This window comes from Montipora foliosa, chromosome 10 (genome assembly GCF_036669935.1).
Source record: "Montipora foliosa isolate CH-2021 chromosome 10, ASM3666993v2, whole genome shotgun sequence".
NCBI classification, from domain to species: Eukaryota; Metazoa; Cnidaria; class Anthozoa; order Scleractinia; family Acroporidae; genus Montipora; species Montipora foliosa.
Genome location: NC_090878.1, coordinates 32,305,450 through 32,319,855, shown reverse-complemented (window position 1 = coordinate 32,319,855; position 14,406 = coordinate 32,305,450). Strand labels below are relative to the sequence as shown.

Below are 14,406 nucleotides of genomic sequence, written 5' to 3'. Positions count from 1 at the left end.
TTCCTTTTATGGTTTTATGGAGTCGGCGAGGCTTATTTCCCTTTCCTAAACAAGTGATGCCATTTTTGACGGTCGATGCCATTCTTAGTAACCAAGCCTTTTTATTCGGTTAGCTTTCAGTAAATTGTTAGGATAAGCTTTATTTAAATACTTTAATATTTCAAATCTGTAGTTATTGTTTCGGTAGTGTTGAGGTTGAGTGTATGTGCTCTTACTACATGGAATCGACTTCGACATCATTCGATCAAGTCTCTTCCAAATGGCATCGCTTGTTTACGAAAGGGAAAATTGCGTCGCCGAGGCAAGAAGAGTACGACCGGCCACAAGATATACACGATCCAAGCGTTAGAGGATACCTTCGTCCGCCGATTATCTGTAATATCTTGGGAAGAGGATGAAAGATCGAAGATTTAGGAGTGACGGCAACTTAAATTGCTATGTTTGGGCTGCGATACTTAAGCATCGAGAAAAGAGGGATGGCGCAGTGTTGAGAGCACTCGACTGCCACTAATATATATGGCGCGGGCTCGATTCCCAGACGTGGCGTCATATGTGGGTTGAGTATGTTCGTTCTCTACTCTACTCAGGGAGATTTTCGCCCGGTTTTTCTCTCTCTTCAAAAACCAACCTATAATTTGATATGATATGATATAATTTGATATAATATGCATCTTATTCAATGGTTTAACATATACAGGGGCACCCAACAGCCAATTTGTTGTAAAATGTATTATTATACCCCAGTTAATGAAAATAAATGTTAATAAGGCATTTTCAGGTGTTTTTCAGTGTTGCTGGGAAAACATTATCTGTTCCTTTTTCCCAGCAAGACACACAAGAAATTTCCCAGCCAGCTAGATAAAATTGGTTGGTTTCCCGGCCAGCTGATCAAATTTATTTCCCAGCCAGGAATTCCGCGCGCTTTCAAATCCCTCGATCCAAAACGACCGAACAAAAGCGACAGAACCGGGACAAAACAAGTTTTTTTCGCAAGCGCAATCACTCTGACAAGCCGTCGTATGTTTGTGACTACTCTCTGGGAGAGGGAAGGGGTTCTTATCTTTTTTTTTTTTTAGTCGTCCGCAGTATTCAGAGTTTCTACAGCCAGCTCGGGTTGAAATGCTAGAAAAAGTCAGTAATTCCCAGGCAAAACCTCTATCAATAACAAAATTTCCCAGCCAGCTCATCGAAACACCTGTATTTTTGCCAGCCAGCAAGATTCCTCTGTGGAACAGATAATGTGAGGAACAGATTCGTTGGGTGTCCCTGCATATAGTACGCGCAGATATTTTGCGAGTTGCGTAGTAGAGATTTATTATTCCACTACAAAAAGGTGTTATTTTTGATTCAATTTTATTTGGTAAGAGTGTTTCTAAAAAAAATGGATTATGTGTCCTTGAGGGCGCTTGCGAACGATGTAAACAGCACAGAAAGCCAGCCAAATGTCCTTTATTTGATTGTATAAACGAAATGACGAGAGACAAGCGATGACAAGCTAAATTCTCAGGCCTTGTATCGCGTTGAAAACAATTTGTTTCATTAAAAAACTCCCGTTCCGTCCGTATGGGCCGTTAGCACATTTTCTTTTGTTATTTAACTTACACACCTAATACATATTCAACAGACTGAAAGTTTGATAAAGTAGCAGGGAAGAGCGGGGCTGATGAATTAAATTGAAAGAGATTTATACAAAAAAATCCCTCTAGTGAAGATAAATCGCTCGAGTGAGGGATTTTGTTGAAACAAACCCAAAAACGAATTAATGGCAATGCATTTTCATTGATAGTACAAGTTTTTATTACAATAAATTTGAATGGAACCTCGCTCTTCTCGATGAAATCAAAATCCTTCTCTGGACAAATTTTGATTTAAATTTCCAACAAATATCTCAACAAAAAACGAAATTCTGTCTATATTTCAACAACCATATGCATGTGTTACAATTTAAAGTACATTCATTATAAGCAGCGTAGACTATTTCCCATTCTCACAATGCAATACGTTTTGGGGGTTCTTTACATTTCATTTCATTAGAAAGTAAAAGTACATCAAATGACAAAATTGTGAATTAAAAAAACAACCGATCGTTTATTAACACAAACTCTCTTTCACCTTTTAAAGTGAGGTGACTTCATAATAACCGTGAGGCTGACTGAAAACGCGCAGTATTCATCAATGTCATCTTCCTGTAAGCGCGCGCTTTTTACGAAATGTTCGTTTCACTCGGATTCTCTTGTTTTCGGAGTTTCTGGTTCTGCATGAATATGTAATAAAGAAACGGAAGACAGAGGTGGACAAACAAGGAAAGCTGGATTCCTTCTTCTCTTGTGGCTCCGCTTCAAGATATAAGATGATGTTAAACTGAAGAAGTCACCGTTTGGGCTCCAACATTTCTCTTTCAAATCGACCACTGAGATGATGCCTAAGCGAATTTAATAGCATAAAATGCATGTGGCCTAGTAGTTGTCACACATGGACTTGCCGTTGTGTTGAACTTTAAAAAGAAATGCAAAAAGAAAAGTCGGCGATTTGTTAACTACAAACTTACAACGTAAGTGGGCCTTCCTCTCCCTCGTTTACTCGTTATGCAAAAAATACGTATCAGTCGTACAGGGTTTGTATAAGTTCCAGTTATTGCTTTGGTTCGTCCATATACTCTACATCAGAGCAGAGAGTTACGTTTTGTTACTTTCTCAAGGCAATGCTGTTGGTTCACGTTCTTGCCCCCTTTGCCTGATTTCATACGGTGGAAGCTGGGCGCTACGTAATCGGTTTTGCCGGACGGAAGTGGATTTCAGTTTGTAGATGGCGACTTGTACGAAAACTTGGCATAGGAATTGTGGCAGTTTTTTGTGTACGAATAACTACAGAACTAAAGGAATAACGTATTACACTTTGCCCAGTGATCCTGAGCTTCAAAAAGGATATAGGAAGGTTCTTATAAACGAAAATATTTAATAACTGGTGAAAACATGTGATATGCAACGGTCACTGGAGCTCGGGAAAAAGAGAGAACCCTTTTCTTCCTTTAACCTATACCTGTGACCTAAAAACGTTTCTTCTGCCTTTTTTTTACGGGAACACAATTTGAGACGTTCAAGCACGACCTCCAACTTAAACATGATTTTACCGCCAAAACACACTAGTGCACTTTTATTTTCGCCATGCGTAGAATCTCGCATTGTTCGTCTCTCGTGGTTCGTTTCTGTTTTCGTCCCGCCTTTACACTAGACGCAGAACACGAGAGACGCATTATCCGTCTGGACAGATAATGCGTCCTCTAGTATATAAACGGCCAATGTTAGAGAAGGACTAATCTAAAATCTTATAAATGAACCGTCATAATTATGATACATAGGTTTATCACTCACAGAATTTGTATCTTTCCACGTTACTTAACTTTAGGGCACCCTTCTGTTACTAAACGCTCAGTTCTCGCCATACTACACAAGGCAGAAGCGATTTATGGACCATTAAATAGACCTTTGGCAAAATCAGGATCGGCTCGGACCGGACCGGACCGGACTGGATAAGAACGGATCGGATCGGATCGGATTGACAAAAAACGGACCAGATCAATAACAAAATCCCCGCCAAAAAGTAGACGGTCGCCAGACAACGTGCTGAAGACAGGAAAAGTCGAATTCTATGCCTTTCTATCTTGTGTATTAGTGCTCCAGCGCTAGAAGATTAGACACTTAAATAAAGTTCCTTTCCTTTCCTTATACCGTAAACATACATGGTGAAAATGGTCCAAAAAATGTACTTACCGTATGTTGGTAACATGCCATCTCCCGGTTTATTCCAGATGATGATCTGAAATGCTTTGACTGTGGATGGCGAGATTTCAAGCATTGTTTTAGGCTGGTAAAATCCTTTCGCAAACCAGTCGATCTCCTGTTTAAAGAGGCCATCCATTTCTCTTCGGCGTGTTTTATTTACAGAAGGATTTATTTCCATATATGTATGTTCACAGTGCTCTCAAGTCTCACGCATTTCGATGCAATCTCACGCTCTCACGCCGACACGAGCATTTCTCACGCATTGGCACTTTTCTCGTGGGTAACTCTAATTTATGTTCATGAATCTAATTTATGTTCATGAATTCGTCCTTCACTGGCACTAAACGTCCGCCAATGTTCAATCTTTTCGTGTGCGACCAATTTTCTTGTTTCTTCAGGACTTTTACTCGTTAATATATGAAGTATAGGCCGATATGTTAGCTCTGCCTGATCATAAGAACCTGGGCTCTCTTAGCAAGCAGCACGAAAAAACCAAAATAGCCCTTTTCACGGTTAGTTTTTCTCATTTGCATTACAATGTAATCTAACGTGGATGCGAGGCAATTTCGGGTTAAAACTACAAAATAGCCCGAAATTGCCTCACATACATGCTAGATTATATTGTAATGCAAATGAGAAAACCAACCGTGAAAAGGGCTATTGCGGACTCGACGGTGCATTTCCAGCGATTTGAGAAGTGCAAATTTCAATTTTTTTCCAGGGGAGCATGCCCCCGGAGCCCCCTAGAATTGTTTGGCGCCCCCGCCACACGACACTTGCTCCTTGGGCCCAATCTCCAGCAATCATCTCACTCTTTTTGATAGCTCTGTGTACAAACAAAAGTATTTCACAGCAAATTGTGTATAGAACCGGATAAATTTATTCACATTTCCCGCTAAAAGCTAAAATGAAGCAGGCGTTACAAGTACTAGGTACCAACTCTTTTAACAGTATTTTGGTTAGTGTCCAGTACATTTTCGGTTTGGGAGACGCGCTGTGGCTTGTGGCAAGTCTGTTGTATTGTGGCACAGCATTTTACTGAAGGTAAGAAAGCTTTTACTGCATTTTAAGTGAGAGATAAGTCTCTTTGTGGGCCTGTGCTCTCCTTCGCGGAAAATTGCTGTGTCTAGATGTCTTGCAGCAAAAACAGGATAAAATGTTTGAAAACACACCGAGTCAGGCAGTCTAATATATAATTTTCTCAGTTTCGTGTCGATCTTCGTGAATTATTCGTTGTCTGCAATGCTTTTGGAGTAACTGCGGAATACCCTGCCACTCGAACAAAGTTCTGCGTAGCCGGCTACGCGGTTTCGCAGAAACTAACAAATTCAAGTTGAACTATGTTATTTATTCATCAAGCAAATAAATTGGCTATCTTCAATAACAGCTGTCAGACTACGCGGTACCGATACGGACAAAGCGTGCTTAGGCCAAATCACTGAAACGGGCGCTTAGGCTTAATCAATAAACGAGTGCTATTTTCTTTACACGATCTCGAGCTAAGTGTAGTTAGCCAAACCGTTAATTGAAAGCTAAAATGTTAAAAGAGGGTTTAGGCTTAATCACTGAAACGACCGCTAAGGCTTAATCAGTAAACGAGTGCTATTTACTTCACATAACCTCGTGAAAAGTGTAGTCAACCAAACCGTAAATTGAAAGCGAAAATGTTAGAGTGCCTTGGCATAATCTAATCACTGCAACGAGCGCTTTCTTTACACGATCTCGTGAAAAATGTAGTTAATCGAACCGTAAATTCACAATCGATCACTGCTTAATTCGCGAGTCACGCTTTAAGAACGAGAAACACTGTTTTGAATAAATTACATACTTCAACGTGAATTTATTAGTTTCAGCGTACCGCTTAGCCAGCTACGCAGAACTTTATTCGAGTGGCAGGGTATTATGCAGTTAAGCCTGTCTTGTTATTGTTTAGACCGCTAAAAAGTTGTCAATTGTGGAATCCATTTCTGTGACTCTCGCCATCATAACTACAATAGTTCCAATTACCACTCGATCAACGCCATGCCATGATGGCTTTACATTTTTAAGATGTTTAACAGTATGGCGTTCCATCTCCGCCAAAAATCGAAGTTGTAACGCAACATCCAACTTTACAAATCGACATCGGACTATGTCATGTCAACATTAATGTTCACGTAAACAAACTTCGAACTTACCAACGCAATGTCGCTAAATGCAAATCAACTTCCAACTTAAACGATCAACTTTTCATTTTACGTCGCTAATACCAAGTTTTTAGCTCAACTTTACATTTCGTTTCGTAAATACCAAGTTCATAAGTTTAGACTTCATACTCATAAACATCGACTTCTGTTATATAATCAAAATGTTCAACAGCGCGTTTGAACCTACGACTTTAACACAGACTACGATAATTTGTAACGCAATGTCGGGCTTTGTCAGATCAAGTTCAACATTGTAGCGCCATGTTCATCCGCCAATAATTATGGGATGTTAAAAATTGACGTCATTGACTCGGAGCTACACGCACGTGGTTGCGGTGTTCGATCGCGGTTCGCGAACCGCGATTGTTCTCATGTTTATTAAAATTTATTCCTTGATTTACATAAATGAAGAATCAGAACAACGGCCAACTGAACCAGTTACGAAATACCCTTTTCCGGGTAGCAGACCGGCTGACCTCTTTGCAGAACAGCCAGAATAACCACTAGAAGGTAAGGTCAGCTAAATAATAAGATCCAGCCAGGGGCACCCAACGACCAATTTGTTGTAAAATGTATTATTATACCCCAGTTAATGTAAATAAATGTTATTAAGGCATTTTCAGGTGTTTTCCAGTGTTGCTGGGAAAACATTATCTGTTCCTTTTTCCCAGCAAGACACACAAGAAATTTCCCAGCGAGCTAGATAAAATTAGTTGGTTTCCCAGCCAGCTGATCATATTTATTACCAAATATCGACCAAGACAAAAGATCTTGAACTACATGTACACTGTATCAAGTAAACTTAGAGGTGTTTGACCATCACACTAATAGCTATATCTCTTTGGAGCGTAAGAAGTTCATCAAATACTTAGGCGTGCTCATCGATGAAAATCTTTCATGGAGTTACCACATTGCTCATGTTGCATCAAAAATAAGTAAATCAATTGGTATTATCTCTAGGATAAGGCATTTTGTACTGCTGAGTACTTTACACTACATCTACAGGTCACTCATTCAACCATACTTAATGTATGTGTGTGGGTGTGATGATGCATTTTTTAACAAACAACTTGACACCTAATATATTTAACCTATTCACCCATCAAGCTGATATTCATCCTTATGAGACAAGATCATCGCAAAGAGGAAATTATTTTCTTAAACGTTCGAGAATAGATATTCAAAAAAGATCTTTCTCAAGAATTGGCATTAGAATTTGGAATATCATACATGTATCTTGTGAAGTCCGCCAGATGTCAAAATCTAACTTCAAAAATTATGTTGATGATATCCTCTTCCAAAGACTGCTAAAATATGATGATCACATTGATGTTTCAATAATATTGGCAATTTTTGACTCCTTAGTTCAGTATGTCATGAAGTTAAAAATTTATTTATTCAATTACTTTTTTCATGTTTATTTATGTTATACTGTACAAGTTTTAAGGTGTTCTCCACTGCACTAACTGTATTCTCAAACTAATTTATTTTATTTTGTTTTTTTATGTGAATGTGTAGTTATGTATTTGTAACCATTTTATCTGGAATATACTTGTAAGCAATGCTCGCCTTGACTAGCTATAGCTAACTGCGAGCATTGCATCGTTTTGTGATGATATTTTATGCAAAATAAATAATAAAAACGAAACTGAAACTGAAAAACTGATGATGATGATGATGATGATAACAATCACAATACTTATATTGATAGTGATAATGGAACGATAATGTGAAACACACAGCTGTAGTTCTTGTGTTAGTATGATACTGTACATGTACTGCTGTCTCGAGCAGTTTGAATTTTAGTAGCCTGCGTAGCTGGCGGGATTTTCGTGCGCGAGTGCTTCTGATTTGGTTGCGAAGCCGTGAAAGCGAGTGGCTCAGCCGTGAGAGGATTGGTGAAGAGTCGAGTTGAATTCCCGCCTGCCCAAATTCATGGGGTTTTTTGAATTATGCGTTCACCAGTGCACGCGAATTTCGGATTGGCTGAGAGCACTGAAACGTCAATCAAATGTTTTGGTAATTTCCCTTGGGAGAGTTTCGAGAGACTGAACAAATCTTCTCGTCAAAACAAAATCAAAATATCGCATAAGCATTAACTAGAGCGTTGTCGCTCTTGAATATTCGTCGGGAAATAGTGCAGTTTTGTTGAAGCCAGAGCAGGAAACGGCCCTTAACAATCTTCTTCATGGGAGAGACGTCATGGCAATTTTGCAAACAGGTTTTGGCAAGAGCATGATATATACTGCCTTCGCTCTTGCCAAAGAAGAAATCTCTTCATCGAAAACGTGTGTGATTGTCATTGCCCCGTTGAAATGTATTATAGACGACCAGATTTCCGAAATGTTGTCGCTGAACTGCACGGCAATGGAACTTACGACGGAAGCACTGAATGCGGTTCGAGAGAGTCCACCTCAATTTCTCCATCGCTCCGCTGAGACGGTGTTAGGAAAGGCATTCCTTGCCGCTTTAAAAGAAGACAGTGCTCTACATCGAGCCGTGTCGACGATTGTGGTCGACGAATCACACACAGAATGTCAAATTCGCTACCGTTTTCCATTTTTTTCTGCACAGATTTACTATTATCGATTTCGTCTTATCATGAAACGAGCTGAACGTTTCAACGCGACCACCCGTGTTAACAATTACCACTTTAGCTTCGGTGCTTGAACTTTCAAGTAAGTCTTCCACGTTTAGATATGAGAGAAAAAGTTCGCCAGCTTCCTGAGGTGAGTCATCCGCTGTGTTCAAAGTAGAGAGTTCGTTGTGATCGCTGTCAGTGTTAACCACAGAGCTCGAAACATCTTTAAAACTTAAGGATATTTTCGCTGATGATTTTTGTCCAGTCGCTTTTTTCCCCTTATCTGGCTTGAGGACTTCTATCTGGCGATGAAATAGTTGTTGGCAAAAGCCGCTTGAATCTACCAGAATGGTCATCAACTTCCATCACAGCCGAGTTATCCTTCTCTCTTTTCAAGTTTGAGGCGATGAAGGTATTACTTGGAAGACTTACTTGAAAGTTCAAGCACCGATGAAGGTATGGAAATCAAATGCGTTCCGTATTTTCGTACCATATTTTCGTACATACTCGATCAGAGAACGTGTCGGATTTTTCAATTTCCAGTCCAATATGTGAACAGAGTTCTGCCAGAGTCAGACCTTGTATGCATCCTTCGCGCTTCGAGACCTTGAAAAGGTTTTGCGTTGAAATATACGAATTTTTTTTTTAATTCTCCGTATTTAATCTTTAGCGGACAACAACACAATCTACAATTATCATTGACGTTTGAAATAGCCCGTTGAACATTGCCAGGCTTTTTCGGCGTATCGCCCTTCGTAGCCATCGAAAAAGACGAAAGAGCATGAGGATTTGTTTTGATTTCTTGCCAAACGTGCCACACTTTTCTCGCGAAGTTTCATATTACTATCAAGCCTATGATTGGCTGGGGAAATTGAAGCCAGACAAGTTGTCACCGCGGGTGTCAAAATGATGTGAAGGGGGCGGCAGTCAAAAACCCCTCGAATCCGGGCAGGCGGTTTTTATTTTTCTCGCGGCTTCGCCGCTCGTTCTCGCGCGCTTCGCGCGCGAATTTCGCGGCTTCGCCGCTCGTGCGCCCGGCTCGACAAAAACCGCCATGCTACGCAGGCTAGAATTTTAGGAGACTTTTGTCACCCTGGAAAACGAGCACAGATTTCATAATGCCTAGCAACATTGTACACAAAAGCAATAAAATACTTGCTAGAATAAACCTGTATTGTCTACAATAAGGCAGAACAACTGGAACCTTGAACTAGCTCTTCATTTTACATTTTTATTGATCTCTTCAGTTACACAATTGCTAGTATCCAATTCCTTGCTATTTCCATGGTAGCCTGAAAAATAATTAAAAAGGAAATAAATTAGAGACCAATATTAATTGGGTAGAGCCAGCAGTAATGCTGATTGAGTTTCAGATCTAGCTATGGACTCACTAATCATTGTTATCACAGGGGACCCACACAAAGGGTGAATTTAGAAGCAATTTATGAGAATAGCAAAAACTTCCATAATTATTATTTTACTAATCTGCAATAAATATTTACACAAGATGAGGATAAACTATCTGTTGTTATTATGGCTGAAAATGGCAAATTGTAGCAATTTTTACCAGAGCAACACAAGTCCTTGAAATCGCTAAACTTTCCCACAAGCAGCCACAATAACGACACAGCAGAACATTTCGGATGAAGGTTAGTTTATTCTCATCTTATATGCAAATATTTATCCCAGGATTGTACAATAATATGGAACTTTTTGCTATTCTCATACATTGCTTCTAAATTCACCCTTTGTGTGGGTCCCCTGTGATAACAATGATTAGTGAGTCCATAGCTAGATCTGAAACTCAATCAGCATTACTGCTGGCTCTACCCAATTAATATTGGTCTCTAATTTATTTCCTTTTTAATTATTTTTCAGGCTACCATGGAAATAGCAAGGAATTGGATACTAGCAATTGTGTAACTGAAGAGATCAATAAAAATGTAAAATGAAGTGCTAGTTCAAGGTTCCAGTTGTTCTGCCTTATTGTAGACAATACAGGTTTATTCTAGCAAGTATTTTATTGCTTTTGTGTACAATGTTGCTAGGCATTATGACTTCTGTGCTCGCTTTCCAGGGTGACAAAGTCTAATAAAATTCAAATTGCTCGAGACAGCAGTACATGTAGAGTATCATACTAACACAAGAACTACAGCTGTGTGTTTCACATTATCATTCCATTATCATTATCAATATAAGTCTTGTGATTGTTATCATCATCATCATCATCATCATCATTATTATTATTATTATTATTTTTATCATTATTATTATTATTATTATTATTATTATTATTATTATTATTATTCTTTTCATTGTTATATATATTAATTAATTAAGTAAGTAAGTAAGTAAGTAATTTAATTCCTGGCTGGGAAATAAATATGACCAGCTGGCTGGGAAACCAACCAATTTTATCTAGCTGGCTGGGAAATTTCTTGTGTGTCTTGCGGGGAAAAAGGAACAGATAATGTTTTCCCAGCAACACTGGAAAACACCTGAAAATGCCTTAATAACATTTATTTACATTAACTGGGGTATAATAATACATTTTACAACAAATTGGTCGTTGGGTGCCCCTGGATCTTATTATTTAGCTGACCTTACCTTCTAGTGGTTATTCTGGCTGTTCTGCAAAGAGGTCAGCCGGTCTGCTACCCGGAAAAGGGTATTTCGTAACTGGTTCAGTTGGCCGTTGTTCTGATTCTCCATTTATGTAAATCAAGGAATAAATTCTAATAAACATGAGAACAATCGCGGTTCGCGAACCGCGACCGAACACCGCAACCACGTGCGTGTAGCTCCGAGTCAATGACGTCAATTTTTAACATCCTATAATTATTGGCGGATTTGGGCTCGCGGTAAGAATGAACATTCAACTTTGAGAGGTAACGACGAACATGGCGCTACAATGTTGAACTTGATCTGACAAAGTCCGACATTGCGTTACAAATTATCGTAGTCTGTGTTGAAGTCGTAGGTTCAAACGCGCTGTTGAACATTTTGATTATATAACAGAAGTCGATGTTTATGTGTATGAAGTCTAAACTTATGAACTTGGTATTTACGAAACGAAATGTAAAGTTGAGCTAAAAACTTGATATTACGGACGTAAAATGAAAAGTTGATCGTTTAAGTTGGAAGTTGATTTGCATTTAGCGACATTGTGTTGGTAAGTTCGAAGTTTGTTTACGTGAACATTAATGTTGACATGACATAGTCCGATGTCGATTTGTAAAGTTGGCTGTTGCGTTACAACTTCGATTTTTGGCGGAGATGGAACGCCATATAACTGATAGAGTTATTTGTCGCTAATCATTGAATGCTAACCTTGATGAAATGACACGATAAAAGGAGTAAGAAAACTTAAATAAAATGATAAAATGAGGACTACGACAATACTATATAACGCTGTACTCCGCAAATTATTTGCATAACAATGATATACACTTAATGTATGCTCCCAAGGTGAACAGTTACTTTTGTTTTTGTCAGGAAAGTTGTTGCTTATGTTTTTCGTCAGAGACACGAGACATTCCAAAAATAGTTTTTTTTTGTACAGATATAATGACTGACGATTGATTTCAGTTTAAGTGAATGTTCATTGAACTTTTGTTCAGTTCGCAAATTGTAGTTTACTCGAATCGATCGCTGTTACAAATAAAACGAGATGAATCAAAACCCGACTCGATGTTTATGATAGTTTTCCCAAGAGTCCTGAAACGTCAGGACTCGAGGAAAACTGCTTTCCCGGGGAATCAGACATTAAGAGCTTTGTTATATAATTAGACTTTCCCTCCAACAATTGTAGCCAAGCAAACAAAAAACAAACGCTGTCGTCCGGAGCCCGCAACAACTGCGGAATTGTACCCCGGTCGGGATACATTATTTTCTCTTTGATCAGGGGCAGGTGATCAAGAATCAACCAATCACAGTGTTTGTTTTGTTGAGTGAAAGTCAAGACCTATAATGAAGAATTATTCACCGAAGACCGAAGTGGAGGTAAATATCCATCACTTTGACTGACACTGAGGAATTTTTGTAAAATGTGGTTGGAAATTTCAAATCTTGTGCAGCTACTCTGAGACTACAATGTACTCTAGGTGAAAACTACTTGGATAACCACCAATCGGTGCGCGTGGAGAGCACCATTTACTTGTGTGGTATGCACAAGTACCAGAAACCCATAACGGTTGAAACGTGTAACGCGCGTTCACGGCTTCCGAATATTCAGTGCCAACTGATTGGTTGAATGTTCCAGTGCTAAGTACCATAATTATTTGGAAACCCCTCACTCTTGTTGTTCCAAACATGGTACTTAGCAAATCGAATATTCAGAAGCTTGTGTCCTAGCACACAAGGGGCCATTACACGTTTCAACCCTTATGGGTACCTGCATGTACTAATTAACAATTATTATTTGTGAAGGCCAGGTGAATATCTTTGTCTCGGTTTTTATTCACCGATATTCACCAAGCCTTAGGTGAATAATAAGTGTTTTAGTATAATTATGTAAGTGATTGTTTGAGAAATGTCTTTAAAACTTTGTCTGTCTCCTTTGTCTGTCACATAGACGAAACAACGGCCATTTTGAAAAAAAAAAACAACAACCTATCCGTGCAGAGAAGTTTCAATAATCACCTATGTAATTATACTAACAACTATTAAACAAACTATTCTTAAGGTAAATAATAGAAACGAAAACTTAGCAAAGCAAGGATTAGGTCAAAGGGAACACCACAGTTGACTGTAGATCATCTTTAAAGTGTGTTTACATTGCCGTTGATCACAAGCTCATTCTCCAAAAAAATTGTTGTCATAAGTTGAGTGAGAGTTTTATGGAGACCAATTCTACAAAGGATGTACTATAAGTCCTTTTTGTAATATTGTGATATGGGGTTCCTTCTCCCCTTCCCTGATGAAAACACTGAGTGCATTTACCTAAGGGCTACTAAACAGTCCACAACGTGCCTTAAGCTCGAGATGCAAGCTTTGATAAGATCATCAAGTAGAACGAATTAACTCTGATATTCTCTTTTTGTGTACAGAAACTCGTAGCATAAGCCCTTAAGGCATACTACATCGTATGGCTCACGAAAATTAGTGGTGCAGTGTGTAAAAAGATTGGCAAATACTCTGGAGTTCAACTGCTTTAATTAGTACTAATTCAGCAAACAAACCTTACAAAGCCTCCATGTCAAAGCACTGTGAAATACAAAAACAAGACTATTTTGAACACGTGTAAATGGTTCAATCTGGTTGGCTGCTATAAACAGCATGATTTTGTCACACCCTTCCTTGGTTAACGAAAGAAACTAAGCTGTAACAACTGAGTTGCTGGTGAAACATGAAGATTCTCAATCAATGCTGGTCTTTTGTTTTAATGAGTTCTCAACGAAATGTTCTTTCACACAAAATTCCCAGTTCATTCAAAGTGGCTTTAAGGTGACTAGGTGCTCTGGAAATACGACCACTGCGTGTCACTGTCAAATTAACAGGCTTCACGGGTGTAGACGGTAGTGGAACTGCGGCAGGCCTTTCATCACTGTTAGGTTTTTCGGGAGGATTTGCCTCCGCAATTTCCTTGGTTGATTGTACTGCTTGTGAGGTGGTTGGTTGGGCCGTTGATGACTTGACAGGGGAAACTCCATCTGGTATGTTAATTGGTACAGGAGTGCAACTGTGGTCTGCTGGCTCCTTGCTGCTACTGAGATGTCTCCTATTTCTCCTGAAAACCCGTCCAACCTCAGTTCTGAGATCATGTGACCTCACGTCAACTTGCTGTTCCACTCGCACTTTGTACCATCTGTAGGCCTCCCAGGCACAACTTCTCCATTGCATAGGGGTGGGAGTTCTT

The 14,406-nt window shown here is 39.2% G+C and overlaps 1 protein-coding gene across 2 annotated transcripts in view; it reads left to right on the top strand.

Moving 5' to 3' along the window:
- Nucleotides 1-4,766: 4,766 nt before the first annotated feature.
- LOC137973902 (zinc finger protein 345-like) overlaps nt 4,767-14,406 on the top strand; it is a 20,035-nt gene continuing 10,395 nt past the window's right edge. The window contains exons 1-2 of one of the 2 annotated variants that reach the window (XM_068820796.1): nt 4,767-4,826; nt 12,454-12,551. The gene's annotated coding sequence lies outside the window, so the exon portion shown is untranslated. The remainder of the gene's footprint in view (nt 4,827-12,453; nt 12,552-14,406) is intronic. The other variant, XM_068820798.1, reaches the window with a different exon arrangement.